The 19319-nt window shown below is 44.8% G+C and overlaps 1 protein-coding gene across 2 annotated transcripts in view; it reads left to right on the top strand.

Moving 5' to 3' along the window:
* The first annotated feature begins 8073 nt into the window (after positions 1–8073).
* The window catches only part of FES (FES proto-oncogene, tyrosine kinase), a 119179-nt gene continuing 107933 nt past the window's right edge, over positions 8074–19319 (top strand). Inside the window, exons 1-2 of one of the 2 annotated variants that reach the window (XM_088472909.1) lie at positions 8074–8440; positions 14112–14153. The gene's annotated coding sequence lies outside the window, so the exon portion shown is untranslated. The remainder of the gene's footprint in view (positions 8441–14111; positions 14154–19319) is intronic. The other variant, XM_088472908.1, reaches the window with a different exon arrangement.

The following is a 19319-nucleotide window of genomic DNA, read 5'->3' on the forward strand; positions in this document are numbered from 1 at the left end:
CTGAGCGACGGAGTGCCCGTTGCTATCCGGGTCTCGCGCATGCGCACGACGGAGCCAGCTCCGTCGTGCGCATGCACACTGGCCCACCATCGACCCGGTTGCGAGCGCACAGCGCTTGCGACTGGATCTGAATCAGGCCCTAAATACATAGAGTTTGTAAATCTTAAAACATATAGTATATATATCGGATGAGTCTCCCATATATCCAAAATGCTTGGGACCAGAAGTATTTTGGATATCGGATTTTGCCATATTTTGGAATATTTGCATACCATAATGAGATTTCTAGGTGATGGGACCTAAGTCTATACATAGAATGCATTTATGTTTCATATACACCTTTTACACACAGCCTGCAGGTAATTTTATACAATATTTTTAATCACTTTGTGACTTAAACAAAGTTTGTGTACATATTTCGGAATAGTCCGTATTTCGGAATATTTGGATATGGGAGACTCAACCTGTATATATTTGCAATCATAATGAATATTTTGTTTACAACATGTTTCTCTATTTAAACTTTTTTCTGTCCAGTCCTAAGTCTTCCACATGTCTGTATGTGTCCCTTTGTATTGAATTAGTAGCATCCTCATATATGCATGTGTTATACTAAGGGGATGTAGTTTATATCCCGGCTGTTGGGATGCCGACGATCATGCGGGCGCCGGAATCCCGACACGGACCAGAATCCTGGAGCCGGCATCTTTACTGCCAGCATCCCGACAGTAAGTAGTCGGGTTAGGGGGAGGGTTAAACACTAGGGGGTGGGTTAGGATTAGGCACTAGGGGGGAGGGTTAAATTTAGGATACAGGGAGGGGGAGGTTAGGTTTAGGCACTAGGGGGGAGATTAGGGTCAGGCACCGGGGAGGGAGGGTTAGGATACCTACCGACAGGTGTCAGTATCCTAACCCTTTTGGGATGCCGGCATTGGGATTTTGACCACCAGGATCACCCGCCAGCATCCCGTACCCATCCCCTCCCATCTGTATGTTCTGCATGGTGCTGTCCAACTGTATGTCCTACATTGTGCTGCCACCCATCTGTATGTCCTGCATTGTGCTGTCCCCCCTCTGTATGTCCTGCATTGTGCTGTCCGTTTGTCCGTCCCCATCTGAATGTCCTGAATTGTGCTGTCGATTCCCCTCCCCATCTGTATGTCCTGCATTGTCGTGTTCCTTCATCTGTCCTACATTTTGCTGTCCCATCTGTCCCTATCTGTATATCCTGCATTGTGCTAACTCCCCCCTGTATGTCCTTGGTTGTGCTGTCCCCCCCCCTCCCCCCGCACCCATCTGTATGCCCTGCATTGTACTGTCCCCCAATCTGTATCAAGAAGGGGGAGGGGAGATAATTGATTATTCTGCACAGAATAAAATTATAATAATGTCCCCCCATCTGTATCAAGAAGGGGGAGGGGAGAAAATTTATTATTTTGCACAGAATAAGATTATAATAATGTCCCCCCATCTATATCTCTTACATTGTGCTGTCCCCCAGGGCGGTCAAGAGCTGTGATGAGTACTGGTGGGAGCGTGGCCAAATCCCCCCTCAAAAAACCTTAATAAATTATTGTATAGCGCCGCACAGTCAGCACTAAATATTGTGGGATATTGCACCCATAATGTGTTCTTTCTTCTTATTAATGATGACAACTCATCTACAGCTTAGCTGAGTTGTCATCATTATTAAGAAGAAATATAATATTTAAAATGTAATTATATTACCCAACATACCAAGTAAGACTAGTGCACTTGTGTATGTGGGATATTTGAATTTATATGCATTTTATCAAAGTATGGGCCTGATTCGTTACCGATCGCAACTGCGATTACACACGCAATCGGCCGTTTGTTGCGTTCTGTGCATGCAGGGCAGTGCGTGAAGACTGCACTGCAATTGGGACTGCAATCGCAGTGACTACGCAGACCCATCACAGACTGATTGACAGAAAGTGCTGTTTGTGGGAGGTGATGAGGGGTGGCTGGAGAAACGCAGGTTTGCCAGGTCGTTTGAACGCCGTTGCATTGGCTTGCATAAATTATCCACTGCGATGGCATATACGCTTGTGTACTCACTGCGTGCAACGAGGTTAGCAATTCCTGAGTAAGGTCAGAGCTTGTGCAAGTGTGCGTGAGGCTGCGATGGTACTCAATGTTACCAATGGTTTTGCAGTCTTGCTAAGGATTACGGATGTGTGTAAGGTAAGGTGGGCGTCCTTATGTTGTGCTGCGACGGCATAGCGATCACAATGGATTAGCATACTATTGCAGTGAGACTGCGTGCGTAATCGCTATTGCAATTGCGATCTGTAATGAATCAGGCCCTATACAGTCAGGTCCATAAATATTGGGACATTGACAGAATTTTCATATTTTGGCCTCTATTCACCACCACAATGGCTTTGAAATGAAACAAACAAGATGTGCTTTAACTGCAGGTTTTCAGATTTAATTTGAGTGTAATTACATCCAAATAAGGTGAACAGTGTAGGAATTACGGTTTCTATATGTGCCTCCCACTTTTTAAGGGGCCAAAAGTAATGGGACTATCAACTCAAAAGCTATTTCATGGACAGGTGTGGGCTATTCCCTCGTTATTTCATTATCAATTAAGCAGGTAAAAGGTCTGGAGTTGATTCTAGGTGTGACATTTGCATTTGGAATCAGCTGCTGTCGACTCTCAATATGAGATCCATAGAGCTGTCACTATCAGTGAAGCAAGCCATCATTAGGCTGAAAAATCAAAACAAACCCATCAGAGAGATAGCAAAAACATTAGGTGTGGCCAAATCAACTGTTTGGAACATTCTTAAAAAGAAAGAACGCACCGGAGAGCTCAGCAACACCAAAAGACCCGGAAGACCACGGAAAACAACTGTGGTGGATGACAGAAGAATTATTTCCCTGGTGAAGAAAAACTCCATCACAACAGTTGGCCAAATCAAGAACACTCTCCAGGAGGTAGGTGTATATGTGTCAAAGTCAACAATCAAGAGAAGACTTCACAAGAGTGAATATAGAGGGTTCACCACAAGATGTAAACTATTGGTGAGCCTCAAAAACAGGAAGACCAAATTAGAGTTTGCCAAACAACATCTAAAAAAGCCATTACAATTCTGGAACAACATCCTATGGACAGATGAGACAAAGATCAACTTGTACCAGAGTGATGGGAAGAGAAGAGTATGGAGAAGGAAAGGAACTGCTCATGATCCAAAACATACCACCTCATCAGTGAAGCATGGTGGTGGTAGTGTCATGGCGTGGGCATGTATGGCTGCCAATGGAACTGGTTCCCTTGTATTTATTGATGATGTGACTGCTGATAAAAGCAGCAGAATGAATTCTGAAGTGTTTCAGGCAATATTATATGCTCATATTCAGTCAAATGCTTCAGAACTCATTGGACGGCGCTTCACAATGCAGATGGACAATGACCCGAAGCATACTGCAAAAGCAACCAAAGAGTTTTTTAAGGCTAAAAAGTGGAATGTTATGCAATGGCCAAGTCAATCCCCTGACCTGAATCTGATTGAGCATGCATTTCACTTGATGAAGATAAAACTGAAGGGAAAATGCCCCAAGAACAAGCAGGAACTGAAGACATTTGCAGTAGAGGCCTGGCAGAGCATCACCAGGGATGAAACCCAGCCTCTGGTGATGTCTATGCGTTCCAGACTTCAGGCTGTAATTGCCTGCAAAGGATTTGCAACAAAGTATTAAAAAGTGAAAGTTTGATTTAGGATTGTTTAGTTTTCCCATTACTTTTGGTCCCTTAAAAAGTGGGAGGCACATAGAGAAACCGTTGTAATTCCTACACCGTTCACATGATTTGGATGTAATTACCCTCAAATTAGATCTGAAAGTCTGCAGTTAAAGCACATCTTGTTTGTTTAATTTCAAAGCCATTGTGGTGGTGAATAGAGGCCAAAATATGAAAATTCTGTCAATGTCCCAATATTTATGGACCTGACTGTATATCCAGGTCCCAGGTTACTGCTTCTTTGTTGGCATCAGATGTTCTTCTGAAAATGACACTGGGCGTGATTCAGAGCAGAACGCAATGGTGATTACGTACGCAGATCAAGCAATTGTTTGCCATCGCGCATACGTACACAGTGGCTTAACAAGGTCCCCGCAAACACCGCAGTGGTGTGGGGGCTGAAACTGGGGGGGGGGCGGGGACCATTGGTACACCACAGCATTGTACATTGTACACTTGTCCGTAGGTACCAGGGAGAGAGGGCCAGGATGGGGTCACTTTGCAATCCAAACTGATATATAGGCCTGTTATTGTTACTGCTGCAATATTACTGGTACCCCTCCTCTTCCCCATAACGGGGAGGAGGAGAGGGTACCAGTAGCATACTTACCTGCTTTGTAGATAAGCTTTCCGGGAGCAGAATGGTTCGGGGGTGTGACCAAGCTGGTGAGATAATTAAGCTCCGCCCCTTTCCTCAGAAAAGTCTGCGATTCACGGATCCGCGAAGAGGGGGCGGGGCTAAATGACGCAAATTGTGTTGCAGACAAACAAATTCCCCATTAAATCTCCCTATCCTGTGTGCTTCACTAGGAAGTGTAGGAAGTGGGCTGGATGCGGTAGATCTGCCTACACTTCCGGGGGTGCGGGGGGCTAACCGAAAAATCGGGATCCTTCAGTGACTTCTGGGAGTGTAGGCAAGTATGACCAGTAGTATTGCATCAATAACAGGCCTTTATATCAATTTGGATTGTACAGTTCCTTTCTGGGTCCTGGGAGGAGGACGAGAGGGTCCCATGGTCCCTGTATTATACTGCTGGTGCCCATATGTTACAAGACACTCCAATAGTAAAAAGATCAGCTGCAAACACCCTCCTGCCCCCAATAAATATATAATTTAGTGGTGTTTTTCACAATTGTGCCAAGGGTTGCTTTGGTCAAATACCTTAAGGAGAAAATATCTTACTTCCCCTCAAAATGAAAAATAAATAGTAAAGGTATCACACATAAGCACCCTACTGATTTGAGAGAATGAATGTAACAATACTTCTTTAAAACAGTGGGCCTGATTTAGAGCCGGTCGCTCTGACAGAGCCGGTCTTTTTTTTTTTTAGAACGGCCTCCTGGCCGCTCGCATAGCTGTGGGTGACCACCCACAGCTATAGCGTACAGCCAGGAAGATGGTCGCGATGGTCAAGACCATCGCGACCATCGGGCTTGCGACGAGACCCTTGTGGTAGGGTCTCGTTGCCACAAGCCCCAGAGAGATTTCGGCTCTAACACAGCCGAAATCTCTCCCACTGACATCACTCGTGATGTCAGTGGGGCTGCCCCCAAACGGAGGTGTTCACATGGGAACACCTCCGTTTGGGCAGCCACTCCCCCGGCCCGCCCACCAAAGGGGGCGAGCTGTCACTCAACATCGACAGCTCGCCCCCTTTGTTGCAAGACCCGGAGCGACGGAGTACCCGTCGCTATCCGGGTCTCGCGCATACGCACGACGGAGCCGGCTCCGTCATGCACATGCGCACTGGCTCACCATCGACCCGGTTGCGAGCGCTCAGCGCTTGCGACCGGGTCTGAATCAGGCCCAGTATTCCTTCCCTTCTGATTTCCTTCTTCAAATAATATTGAGAGATGATAATTTTGACACACAACATGAAAAAGATAAAAAATAAATGCAATCTAGTGCAGATCATTTCACTCAATTTGTTTCATACACATATTAAAAATCAGCCACATATGTAGACCAAGGAATTACTCAAAGGAGAGCCCATTAATTGAGTTCTTTAAAAAAAAAAAAATAGACTTATACCCCTTTTCCACCTAAATTCCGGGTTTGACCCGGAGTTGGAAGAAAGTTCCTATCCGGATCAGACCCGGACTTTTGCCGGCGCCGACTCGGGATTCCAGAGTCGGCGCCGCTCACACCGGAGTCAGGTCTGCATAGACCCAGCTTTCCGGAGTGAAAGCGGTCGCTTGGAGATGACGTCATCTCCAAGCGCCATTGAAGCCGGACCAATCAGCCGACTAGCAGCGCACTCCAGGTCATCGTGACACAAAGTGCGCTGTTCTCACAGCAGAGTTTCACGGGCTACGCCCGTGTTAAACCCTGCTAGTTACCTGGGTTGGATTACCAGGTCACTCGACCCGGCGATCTAACCCTCTCCCCTTTTACACCAGGGAGCTGCCCGGGTTAACCCTTCAAAAACCCAGGTTTTAGCTCCGGTGTAAAAGGGGTATTATATAAAACCAAAATAATACGTTTAAATTTAATGATACGCAGTAATATTTAAAACATCAGCATAAAATATGTTTTAGTATTCCAAATGTCTTGATTTCATTACTCTCTCTATTGTGAATCTCTTTAAAATGGGATGACAAGGCATGAGTTTCTAAATCTTTTTATATGTTGCGGAGATCCTCCACAAGTCTCTCTTTTAGCAGTCTTGAAGTTCTCCCAATGTGATATTTATTACAGTTACATGTGGCAAAATCTTCTATTATTTTGTTAATCCCATTTATCTGAATCCTCCTGCTCCCCTCCACAGTGCCAGGAGTCAGCTCAACTTGCAAGAGACATTACTGGCAGCTGTAATTAATATCCTGATGGTGCCCATGCTGCACTATTACACACAAATATACTGAGAACTGCTGCCAGCATCCTCCTACTCCCCCCTGTACCCTGTGTGGCACATTACTGTGCTATAAGTGTGTGGCATGATGTGTTATAAGGGCATTACGGTGTAGCATAATGTGTTATAAGGGCATTATGGTGTAGCATAATGTGTTATAAGGGGCATTATTGTATGGCATAATGTGTAAGGGGCATTACTGTGTGGCATAATGTGGTATAAGGTCATTACGGTGTGGTATAATGTGTCATAAGGGCATTACGGTGTGGCATAATGTGTTATAAGGGCATTATGGTGTGGCATAATGTGTTATGAGGGGCATTGTGTGGCATAATGTGTTATAAGGGGCATTATTGTGTGGCATAATGTGTAAGGGGCATTACTGTGTGGCATAATGTGTTATATTACGGTGTGGCATAATGTGTTATAAGGACATTATGGTGTGGCACAATGTGTTATAAGCGGCATTACTTAGTGTGGCATAATATGTAAGAGGCATTACATTATCACAAAACCCTTCTTGGTGGGGGGGCAGAAACTTTTTTTTGGCAGGGGGTAGCAAAACTTATACTTTAGCCACTGTGCATACAAGCCACACTGCGCATGTGCTGCGATTGCATTGCGATTACAGATGCGCAAAGGAATACATTGCAGAGTCAGAAAAACGCAGATGTGTCTGTATGTGTGAACGCCATTTCATGGGCGTGTATAAATTAGCCACTGCAATTGCATTCGCAGCATGAGAGCCCTCTGCGTGTGCAAGGAGAGATGCCGAGTCTATGGTTGGTCAGACCTACCGCAAAGGTAAAATGTAGACCCTCCAACTTGACCCCTTCCACCCAGTACAAAAAGCTCTGCTCCTGGATTTCTCTCTTAATTGATGATTGCAGCCGCCTGTGGTGAAACACCTGCCTCATATTTTAGCTAGCTCAACACAGGTGTCTGCAATCATTTATTAAGACAGAAATTCAGGAGCAGAGCATTTTGTACCGGATGGAAGGGGTCATGTTGGAGGGTAGGATAATGGGCGTTCGATGTGCGCCGATGTTACCGATGTTTACACATGTATACGTCGTCGCACGCAGGTAAGAAGGCAGCAGTGGGCATCTTTATGTTCGGGTGATCTTTGCAAACATTAGCATATTTTCGCAGCTGCGCTGTGTATGAAAAAACGCAGCGATGATCGCATTAGCCGTCATCTCTGAATCAGGCCCACTGACCAAAAAGAGAGACAGGGAGGGTTAAATGTGGATAACACTTCTGCCACCAACAAGTATGTAGTACAGTGATAATATCAGTAACATCCAGCTGTGTAACAGAGAGGGTCAATGTCAGAGCTTCCCTCAATGCAGCCACACAGCTGTGCTGGAAGAGTTAATAATAATTCCAATGTGAGTATTGCTCCTGTAAAGTGCTGAGAGGACGGCGCAGAGAGAGTTAATATCAGTGTGGGAAGTGCTAATATCATGTAACATTGCCATCAAACAGAAAGAGGGAGTAACTGTAAGTCACTCACCGAGGCGCTGAGGGGAGAAGGCACAGACCAGAGACTAGTGAGAGAACGGCACAGACTGCAACAAGTGACAAGAGAAATCACAGCTACTGCTGAACTAGTCCATAGAGAGACACCTCAGTATCAGAGCTTGCTGACAGAGGCTGGAGAGAAACCACCGGAGGAACAGAAACCAGCGAGGAATTAATGGAATTTAAGATAAATTGCTGACACTAGAGACAGTAGCCGCAGTACAATATACACAGTGATATACAGAGAAAGGAGAGGTATGGCTGTCACTGAGCCCGTGATATAAAGAACTAGAGATTGGTAAGTCATGATGCCATATGCTGTATATGTATAGTAGTCAGTGGCACACACTACTACCTGAGGCAGCATGTCATGTAAAAATGACACCGTGGGAGTAGGAAAGAGAGAGAGCTGACCTGCCTAGTCTCTTTTCACAGAGCTGCCCTTCCGGGAATTCATCCACCGGACAGAGCAGGAACCTTGGGAGCTCGATCTCCCAGGGACACAAGGAGCCGAGTTACTCATTGTGTAATACATGGGCATAGTGTCTCCACCAAGTATGGGTTCTATTTAACACACTGGTGCCCTGAGCCTGAGTTCTATCTTAATGAGTGCAGAGATAGTTTAGGTCAGATGCTTTTTACAGGTCTGCCTAGCAAGTCATCTGTAACATAACAAAGTTGTCCTGAATAATCAGGTGAAGACTGCACTGTACTAGTCAATGGGGGTCACACAGACTTATACCCCTTTTTCACACTAAAATCCTGGGTCTGACCCGGGATTTGGAACATGGTTCCAAACTGGGTCAGACCCAGGATAGCCCCTTTCACACTGTGGCACCGACCTGGGTTATTATTGGGTTGGAGCAGTTCACACTGCACCCAAATCAAATGCCGTTCAAGCGGCACTTGGAGATGACATCATCTCAAAGCAGGGCCAGTTTAAGGTCTGTGGGGGCCCCTGGGCAACAAACATGTGGGGGTCCCTATTAAATGTGATGAAATGGGGGTATGCGCAATGGGGGCCTTATGCAGAGCCCCCAGTAGTGTCAGTGCCCCCAGTGGTAGTGCCCCGTATGCAGAGTCCATAGTAGTGGTACCCTTTATGCGGTGCACCCAGTAGTAGTGTCCCCTATACAATACTCCTATTAGTAGTGCCCCCTGTGGTAGTGTCCCCGATATTAATGCCCCCAGTAGTCATGCCCCTTGTGTGTGCCCAATAGTAATGCCCCCTGTATAAATGTCCCCTGTTGTAGTGGCCCCAGTAGTAATGCTCCCTGTAGTAGAGCCCTCTGTATAAATGCCCCCAGTAGTATTGCCCCTGTATTAGTGCTCCCAATAGTAATGCTATGCAGTGCCCCAGTAGTAATGGCCCCCCCGAGTAATGCCCCCAGTAGTAATGCACCCCCCCTAGTAATGCCCCCAGTAGTAATGTCCCCCCAAGTAATGCCCCCAGTAATAATGCCCCCCCCGAGTAATGCCCCCCCTGAGTAATGCCCCCAGTAAGCCACTTGCACTAAAAAAAAAAAAGTTGATACTTACCTTAAGCCCCGCTCCCGTCCAGTCTGCTTGGATGCTCCTCTCACTATGGGAGAAACGCCATGACATCTCTCCCTTAGTGCACTGTGTGAGCCGGAAGATGAGCTACAGCCTCCGGCTGCCGCTGCAGGGAGGGAGCCAGGCGCCCGCTGGTTACAATCTCAGCGGGCGCTTGGCAAATGGAGCCTCCCTGTGGCAGAACTAGTTCCATCTCCTCCGGCCCACTTTAACCGCATGGGTGTGGGGGCCCTTCACGTGTGGGGGCCCAGGGACCACCACCCCTGTCGCCCCTCCGTTAATTCGGCCCTGTCTCCAAGTGCTCATCTCCTCATGCTGGAAACAGGACCTGGGGCGGTTTCCACTGAGCCCTACCCGGGTCCTTCCCATGTAAAACCCTGCTAGCTACCAGGGTTAGATTCCCGGGACACTGAACCTGGATTTACCCACTTCCACTGACAAACATTCCGGGTTGATGCGTGCTCACATGCAATAACCCAGGATTTTCGGGTTCAGAACGCACCCGGGATTTTGTTCAGGCATCCAACTTGGGTGCGACCCGGCTGACACCCCTTTCAGACTGGCGGCCCGACCCTGCAATCACGTGCTGAGCCGGCACTTGGAGATGAGATCGCATCGGTCCGGGTTACCGGTTCACACTGCATCAAAAGCCAAGTTGAACCTGTGTTCAACCCTGCTTATTTTAACCTGGCCCATTTACACTGCACAGTAACCTGGGTTGCTGCGAGTTCAAGTGTGATAACCCGGGTTATTGTAGCAAGTGTGAAAGGGATATTTGTTTCCAGGACAATGCATAGTTACGAACTGTCCTTGGTTTTCACTTTTCAGGGATATTCCCAGGTATTAATGATTTATCCCAGTGCTGTTTTATTTTTTTTACAACCTTGGCAAAATAAAGTTGTTCTATTGGAGTTGAATGTAGCTGTTACTATCCATATTTATGCTCTAGGGCAGGCATTCCCAACCACGGTCCTCAAGGCACACTAACAGTCCTGGTTTTAAGGATAGCCATACTTTAGCACAGGTGACTTAATCAGTACCTCAGTTATTTTGATTGAAACATCTGTGCTTAAGCATGGATATCACTAAAACCAGGACTGTTATAACCCTTTTACACCGGAGCTAAAACCCGGGTTATTGCAGGGTTAACCCGGGCAGCTCCTTGGTGTAAAAGGGGTGAGGGTTGGATCGCCGGGTCGAGTGACCCGGCAATCCAACCCAGGTAAATAGCAGGATTTAACACGGGCCTAGCCCGTGAAACCCTGCTGTGTGTACGGTGCACTTTGGGTCTTGATGACCTGCAGTGCGCCGCAAGCCGCCCGATTGGTCCGGCTTCAGTGGCGCTTGGAGAGGACGTCATCTCCAAGCGTCCAATTTCATGCCGGAAAAGCCGGGTCTATGCAGACCCGACTGCGGTGTGAGCGGCGCCGACTCAGGAATATCCCGAGTCAGCGCCGGCCAAATTTCGGGTCTGATCAAGATAGGAACCCTGTTCCAACTCCGGTTCAGACCCGGAATTTTGGTGGAAAAGGGGTATAAGTGTGCCTTGAGGACCAAGGTTAGGAATCACTGCTCTAGGGTTGTAGTTAATATGAATTTTAAAAAGTATATAAACTGCTACAAAAGAGGAAACAAAATCAAATTCACAGCAAAGTTGCTTAGGCTAATAATATTGCCTTGGGCTGCATCATTCAGTTGGTTATTTGCAATTGTTTTATAAAGTGATTGAAACAATCAATCCAGAATTGGTGTCCCAGGGTCTCAATCCAGATTTGTACGCAAACCTGATAATTTACGTAGAAATCCGATGCTTTGATTGCTCGCAGTCCCCCTTTAGTGGCGACATGATTGACGTGCTGCAACATTGGGGAACGAAGACCAGGATCGCTGTACAAAACGTGTTGCCCCGTTTTGTAGGCGTGCTGAGCCCAAGGTCTGCGTCATTGGGCACAGACTTCCTGGACCTGGCTGACCAGTTGCGACGGCCAATCTGAGTAAACTTCGGCTTACACAGACCGGCCAAGGGCTGCAACCGTCACGATGCTGATCCAATGCCGCATTTGTGGACGCAGTATTTGGATCACAGATGCATGCAGGAGGTGTCTATCTCTAAAGCTGCATACACACACAACGATTTTGTTACCAACGATTTTCTGTGGGATTTTCTGTCAAATTTTCTGTCAGATTATCTGTCAGATTTTTTAAAGTGTAATGAACGATTTTTTTTCAACTACAAACGATTTTTGCATATTCCCTTAATGAAAATCGTTGAGTTGGTCAGTCTGACTGAACTACAAACTACAAACGTGAACGCGCATGAACGATTATCGTTCATCGTTTTAACTTAGAAAGTGAACGATTTTTTAAACGATGAACGATAATCGATATCTGTTATCGATAATCGTTCAAAAAATCGTTGTGTGTGTATGCACCTTTACAGACACCTTCTGCTGCATTTGCATTTTAGCTTCCCTGCGGCTGTGCAATACCATCAACATCAGAATTAGGTCCCCAGTACAGAGCAGGGTATTAATATTTTTAGGTAATGCCAGATTGCCAGTCCAAAAAAAAAGAGTATAGGCAATTCTGTACACCATATAAAAATATTTCACTTTTGTTATAGTGAGCACCATTCACTCGACTTACACCCTTCGTTCATCCTTAGCTCATATAACCTTTGACACTGACCTTGTTTAGAACAGTTGCACTAGAACTTAAGGAGCTCTGTAGGGTAACACAGTCTACCATAGCGCCTGGACACACAGGCACTGTCCATGTAGCTTGCAATGCAATCAGGCATATGAATGTAAGCAAACATAGGCCCTCATTCAGAGCCGTACGCTCTGAGCAGAGCGCACGCTCTGAATGAGGGCCGGGCTCCATTTTCATGGAGCGTCCTCCTGGACGCTCGTATAGCTGTGGGTCACCACCCACAGGCTATACGAGCGTGCTTTTTGATGGCCGCGATGGTCGAGACCATCGCGACCATCGAAATTGCGAGCCGGAGCCTGCGGTTGAGGTTTTCAACCGCAAGCTCCGGAGTGATTTTGGCTCTATCAGAGCCAAAAATTACTCCCACTGACATCACTAGTGATGTCAGTGGGCTGGCTTCTGACGGGAGGCGTTCCCGTGGGAACGCCCCCGTCAGGGAGGCACGCCCCCGGCACGCCCACCAAAGGGGGCGTGCTGTCAATCAACATTGACAGCACGCCCCCTTTGATCGGACACAACGAGCGAAGGACTTTCCTTCGCTCGTCGCGTCTGGCGCATGCGCACGACGGAGCTCCCTCCGTCGTGCGCATGCTCAGTGCATAACATCGACCCACTTGCGAGCGGACAGCCGCTCGCGAGTGGGTCTGAATCAGGCCCCTAGTGTTCATATGTTATTATGAGACTATTAACCACACAGAACCTTCTTTTCCAAACAGATGACAATGACGTAGATACATGTTGTAGGTTGTGTTTGTCTTCAGTCATCTGTTTTTCAGTTCTTAGCAGGTATTCATTATCACTTAGTTACCCTACATTGATGGAGGTGAACTCTGGTTTGTCTCTAGGCTCCCCGGTAGAGTAGAAGTTACGCTGGGCTGGATTAAGGTTTGTGGTACCCCCAGGGCAACTAACGTCTGAGGTCCCCTACATACAGAAAACTGAATTACTTTCATATGACAAGACTGGTTCCCAGCATCAGGTGGTAATGTGCACAATTAAGGTGGCTGGTCCCAGGAAACCGAGTATCAGTGACCTCCAGGCAGCCCTATTAGTCCTCCGTCCAATCTCCCCCTGGATGTCGCTATATGTTGGGGCCCCTGGGCAACTGCCCTAGCTGCCCTGTTGTTAATCCAGCACTGCGTTAAAGCCTCAATTAGGTTTTGGGGCCTATTTAGCAAGCAAATGTAATCCTTACTAAATTGTTTTCCAAATGCTTTACATTGGTAGCTATTGCTGGAAAACCCGATCTGAAAACCACAATTGAACAATTTGAAGATTTATTGCCCGATCTTAAGATTTCCCAATCGAGCAATCTGTGCCCATACACTACAGATCTTTTTCAGTGATTTGCAGATCGATTGCAGCAAACACAGATCTGGCAATCTTGAAAGGCCCATCTTTTTGCTAGAAACGGTCTGCAAATCTGCTGATCATGTCCATACACTAGCAATCTACAGCCCCAATCGATCTGTGAAATCCAACATGTTGGACAATCAGATTAAACAATTCCAATCACTTTTTGGTTGCAATCTGCGATCTGTGAAGCCCATACATTGCAGATTTTTATACACAATCGATTGCAAATTGCACGATTGCTGCAATCCATCTCTGATGTATGGGGGCCTTTACTCCTTGATAGATATTGTGAAACTGAAAACTGTAATTTCTCTGGAAAAAAACACCTGTTTTCCTCCTTCTGATAGATTCCACATAGACTGATTAGAGAAAACTTCTTAATATAACAGGTGAGTTTTGCAATAACCTCTGTTTTTTGCCCCACATACTTTGAAAGCTAAGCTCCCCTTTATTTAATTATTTATAAAAGAACACAATCACCCTTCCTGCCAATCACTTCATCTGAGCGCCAGAAGTTGCCCAATGCAGCAGTTTTCCCAGCCCTGACTTCTAATTCTACGGCTCTGTGTAGTTACAGAGGGAGGTTTTGCTGTACAGGAAAAATAAGAAACCATAATCACAAAGATTGCGCTTTGTAGCTTTCCACGGATTTTCCCTCTCATGTCTCTCTGTAGATAGTTTAAGGTGGTTAACAAAAGAGATTTGCAGGTGCTATCCAGGGAAATAGAGGAACTACAGGAAAGACAGTTTGCAATTATAAGGAAGTTGCAGACCAATATATGTACAGATTATCTGGCAGCGCTGTTTAATGCTTGCACAAATAGAAAAGTTCACTTTAAAAAAAAAAAAAAAAAAATAGTAATGTATATGTTGTAAATGGAGTGTTTTGTAAGGGCCTTGTTACTTAATTTGTAAAATTTCCGGTCAATGTTTGCAGTACCATGTGCCAACCTACTAAAACCTTTGTCTGGGTGAGATCTCTGCTGCTGCAGACATTCTGATTAGAAAGTGAAGAAGTAATCTCTTTTCGTGTTATCAGGGGAACGTATAAGAAGTGTAGATATTGTGGAATGGTGATTGCTGTGTATACTACAGTGGAGTGGAAGTACAAATATCTGTCCAGTTGGGGACAAATCTTAACTTGTTGACAGGTGACATTAATAATACAAATCTGGTGTTTAGTTACAGTCATTTAAGATCTCTTCATTACATTTGTGAGAATTCAATTGTTTTCTGTGCCTCGCTAATTAATGTGCGCCTGATGGAACAATTCAATTGTTGCTTCGTACAGCCGCGAATGCCGCACAGGTAGCGAGCAGAAATGTGCGAAAAGTCCTGGTTTGGGTGCCCTGACTTTTAGATGGGTTTTGTGTGACTAAACCCGGTATATTTGGGTGTGACATGCAAAAAAACCAAACAATTGAATATCACCCCGTCTGTTTCGATGGGGGATAAGGCGCGCACAACAATTGAATCGCCCCTATTAAGTTAACTCAAGTAGCTATGAGGGGGGCAACGCCACCTCAGCTCACAGTCTGATATCTCCCCTGGGTTTGCAGATATTTGTACACAGCCCTATGGAACAGCAGACAAAAAATCAGCAAATCGGCGCCATCATAAGTGAGGCATATGGCCGTGCTTACAGGGTCGCCTCGCAGCTAATTGAATGGACCCCTAAGAAGTTGATACCCTTCCCATTTTTCTTGTGTGTCTAGAGCAAAGGTTCTCAAACTCAGTCCTCAGGACCCCAAACAGTGCATGTTTTCCAGGTCTCCTCACAGAATCGCAAGTGAAATAATTAGCACCACCTGTGGATCTTTCAAAATGTGTCAGTGAGTAATGACCACACCTGTGCACCTGCTGGGTGACTTGCAAAATGTGACCTGTGCGGGGTCCTGAGGACCGAGTTTGAGAACCACTGGTCTAGAGCATAATGTATGATCCAGTGTTTCCCAAATCCTCTGGGAACCCTAATGTAACAATTTAGAAAGGTTATGCACAAATGATATTGTGCTTACACACTTACCAATCGGCAGCACAATATGTCTGGTCAGAAGAACCAGTTGTGATGTAATTTTCACTGGTTCCTGTGGCCAGCATATGGGTCGATCATTTAGTCGTGTCTTACACAAGCAGATTTGAACGACATATCTGCACAATATAATGCATCTGCCGTGCCGCACTGCCGATGTGCTATATCTATGAAAGACGTTGTACACAGATGTATTGTGTGTACAAACTGCCAGATGGCCGGAACAATATATTGTTTGTCGGCTGTACAAACGATATATCGTCCAGTGTGTACCCAGCATAACAGTCCATGTTTTCTAGGGCTCATCACAGAGTTGCAAGTGAGATAATGAGTACCATCTATGGATCATTTAAAGTGTGTCTGTTGGTAATGTGTACATCTGTGCTCCAGTATGGAGATATGGAAAACATGCACCGTTCTAACAGATGGATAATCATTTAATTTTCACTCCATTATTTTTGTTTGTTAATTTACTACAACACATATTTGCAGATTTAATTAATAGTTCATTAACACATTTTGCCGTTGTTTTCCAATCTTAAAAATAACTTCAAGGGTCATGTTATCTCCAAGTTACATGTTAAGCACAGTAGACTTGTAATGGTGCGTACACGGTATGATAAAAATGCACGATATGAACGATAATGATATCGTTCATAACGTTATCGTTCAGATCGTTAATTTTTTGGTGCCTTCCAACCCTCAAACAACCAGCGATGCGCGGGCACGTATCGACGATAATGATATCGTCCATCGGCTGTACTTGCAGACAGTTACATAGGGATCAGCAATCGTTGATCATGGGTCGCTGGCCGTAGTTGGTGGTGTTCTGGATGATCGATATCGATCATCCAGCACACCGGGAAGGTGCAGGGAGAATAATTAGCGATATCGTTATCGCTGACTGATTGTACCGTGTGTACGCACCATAACACACATACCCACCACGCAACATTACCATGACTCTATTGTATTATATTTTGAATACACTTCAATAAAAACCATCAGAACAGATCAAATGGGCAAAGAAGTTTGTTATGCAAGAGAGGTTGGGTACGGGATGCTGGCGCTTGGGATCCCGGTGGTCAAAATCCCAACACTGGCATCCTGACATTATGAGGATACTGACACCTGACGGTTGGTATCCTAATCCACCCCCTCTTCCTACCACTATCCGTCCCTCTAGTGCCTAACCCTAACCCCTAACCTCCCTCTAGCCCCGCTGCTTACCTTTGAGATACCTGAAGGTGGGATGCTGGCGCCTGGATTCTGGCATCGGTTATCTAAGTGCCGGCATCCCGACTGTCGGGATATTATATATATATATATATATATATATATATATATACACAGACTCCTGCACAATGCAAAAGATCACAACTATCCAACTGAATGCCATTGTACGTTTAGGAAACATATAAACAGTTTTGGAGGCAGTTAATGAATTAAATAATACAGATCTATACATCACACCCAAAATAAGGACCATTTTGGTGAAAAGATGGACATAGGGATTTGCATCCAATAGTTGGACTGCCCCTGCAAAAACTGGGCACTTGGGATGCCTAATTCACTACATTTAATGTAATCCAGAATACAGGACATTGACAATTTGATTCTATAATCAAAATGGTAAAATATTACTTACTTATTAAGCCATAAAAGACTGGGAAATTGTGAGGACAAAAAATATCTCTAGACGGATAAATGTTAATAAGCAGGGACTTGTTCACTCACGTAAACTAGGCATAAGTTGGCAATTATATGTACATTCTGCCTTCTAAATAAGTTTATAATGCATTATCAAAATGCTTATATTAGTTCCCCTTTACAACTATGTAGGATTGATTAGTGTTTCAGATGAAAGCCTGGGATTCCATAAACCCACTCATCACCCAGCCTCATTCACTCACTGTACGTTTCAGTATACAATCACTCTTGTAAATAAAGGACCATTTCCCTTACAACACTAGGTCATTGTGCAATTGTGATGCTGAATTCCGGTAAGGGCTTGGAATTAGTGTGCTGTGTAGGTGGATTCACAGTTTACCATAATCTAGTTTTGTCCAAATTTGTTTCATTTAAAATTTTATAGCACTCAGTGGTCTACATAAAACCATCCTGGGTGATATCAGGGTCAGACTTTCAGTTGGACACCCATGATGTTTTACAGCAGGGGTATTCAACATGCGGCCCGCAAGTACTAGATGAATGATAATGACAATATAGCCAGGAATATATACTATTTATGATCTATCCTGTGATGTAAATTAGAAGGCAATTGAATGCCATTGATGACTTTTAGGACCATATAAAAGCCTAATTTACTAAACTGAATGTGATTTTGTCAGTTACAAACTATGAGGAGACGTCTAATATCTTTACTCATAATACATTATTTCTTATAGCACAACAACTGAGAAATATTTACAATGCTTGAAATAAAAATGAAACCATATATTGGGGATAATGGCAACTAGCGCCGTAGGCACACTCAAGATCAGTGTATATTTGAGAAAAACATTTTTGAATTTGTGTCACATTGTTAATTTCATGAGTTTTCCATCATGCAATTATTTTTGTTGTTCAATAAAATAACTCTACATGCAGTGGACACCAAACCATATTTATAGACTTGCCATATCATCCCTTTAATTCGGGAGACACATGTGAATTACACAGGTTCTGTAGCTGGTTAAAACCAGGTGAAATGGAGACTTAAAATTAGCCAGCCACAGAATCTGTGTAAAGGGGCCCATACACTAGCGACGTATTGTCGTGTTCCTGCGATCCTGAGATTTCCGTTGCAGGATTGGGGAAATCCAACATTTTCGATTTCACTGATTGGCCGATCATCATCAAAATATGATCGTGATTAGCAAATTGATTATATTTGAAAATTTCACCGATCCTCCAGACGGATCGCGGAACATTGCAGGATCGCACAACCTTTTGGTAGGTGTATGGAGGCCTTAATTCATATGTGACCTGAATTAAAGGGATGATATGACATGTATAGCAAGTCTCCATTTTGCTCATGCTGGGAGCATTGAGAACTGCCAGATTCTCAGGTTGAATTGAGCCTGAAGGATTGCCCTCCAATTACACTGTGCCTCAGTTTTACCCATAGCAGTTGTGTTCATGCTTTTATATGTGCACTGTTGTCAGGACTCATAACCAAGAAGATAACTATCAGGCTTGGATAACCCAAATAAAAATAGAATTATTCTAACCTCCATATGCAGCAAGTATTCACTTCCTCTTGTCTTTAAGAAGCTGTCCTCCATCAGGTGTGCTTGGTACTTTCAGCCAGTAAAAGAAAAGCTCACAGTCTTCCTCTGTCATATGATTAAGTGGAGATAACATTTTATTTTATTTCAGGGGGAAATGTATCAAATATTCTAAAGAGGAGAAGAGGAGAATTTGGAAGGTGGTTGCTATGGGCAACTTCTCCAATTGACCTCTTAGAAGGTTTGATACATCGTTGTGCCTACAGCCAGGCATACATTATGCAGTTATCAGC

Source organism: Taudactylus pleione, unplaced genomic scaffold (assembly GCF_031769625.1).
Source record: "Taudactylus pleione unplaced genomic scaffold, aTauple2 ptg000129l, whole genome shotgun sequence".
Lineage (NCBI taxonomy): Eukaryota > Metazoa > Chordata > Amphibia > Anura > Myobatrachidae > Taudactylus > Taudactylus pleione.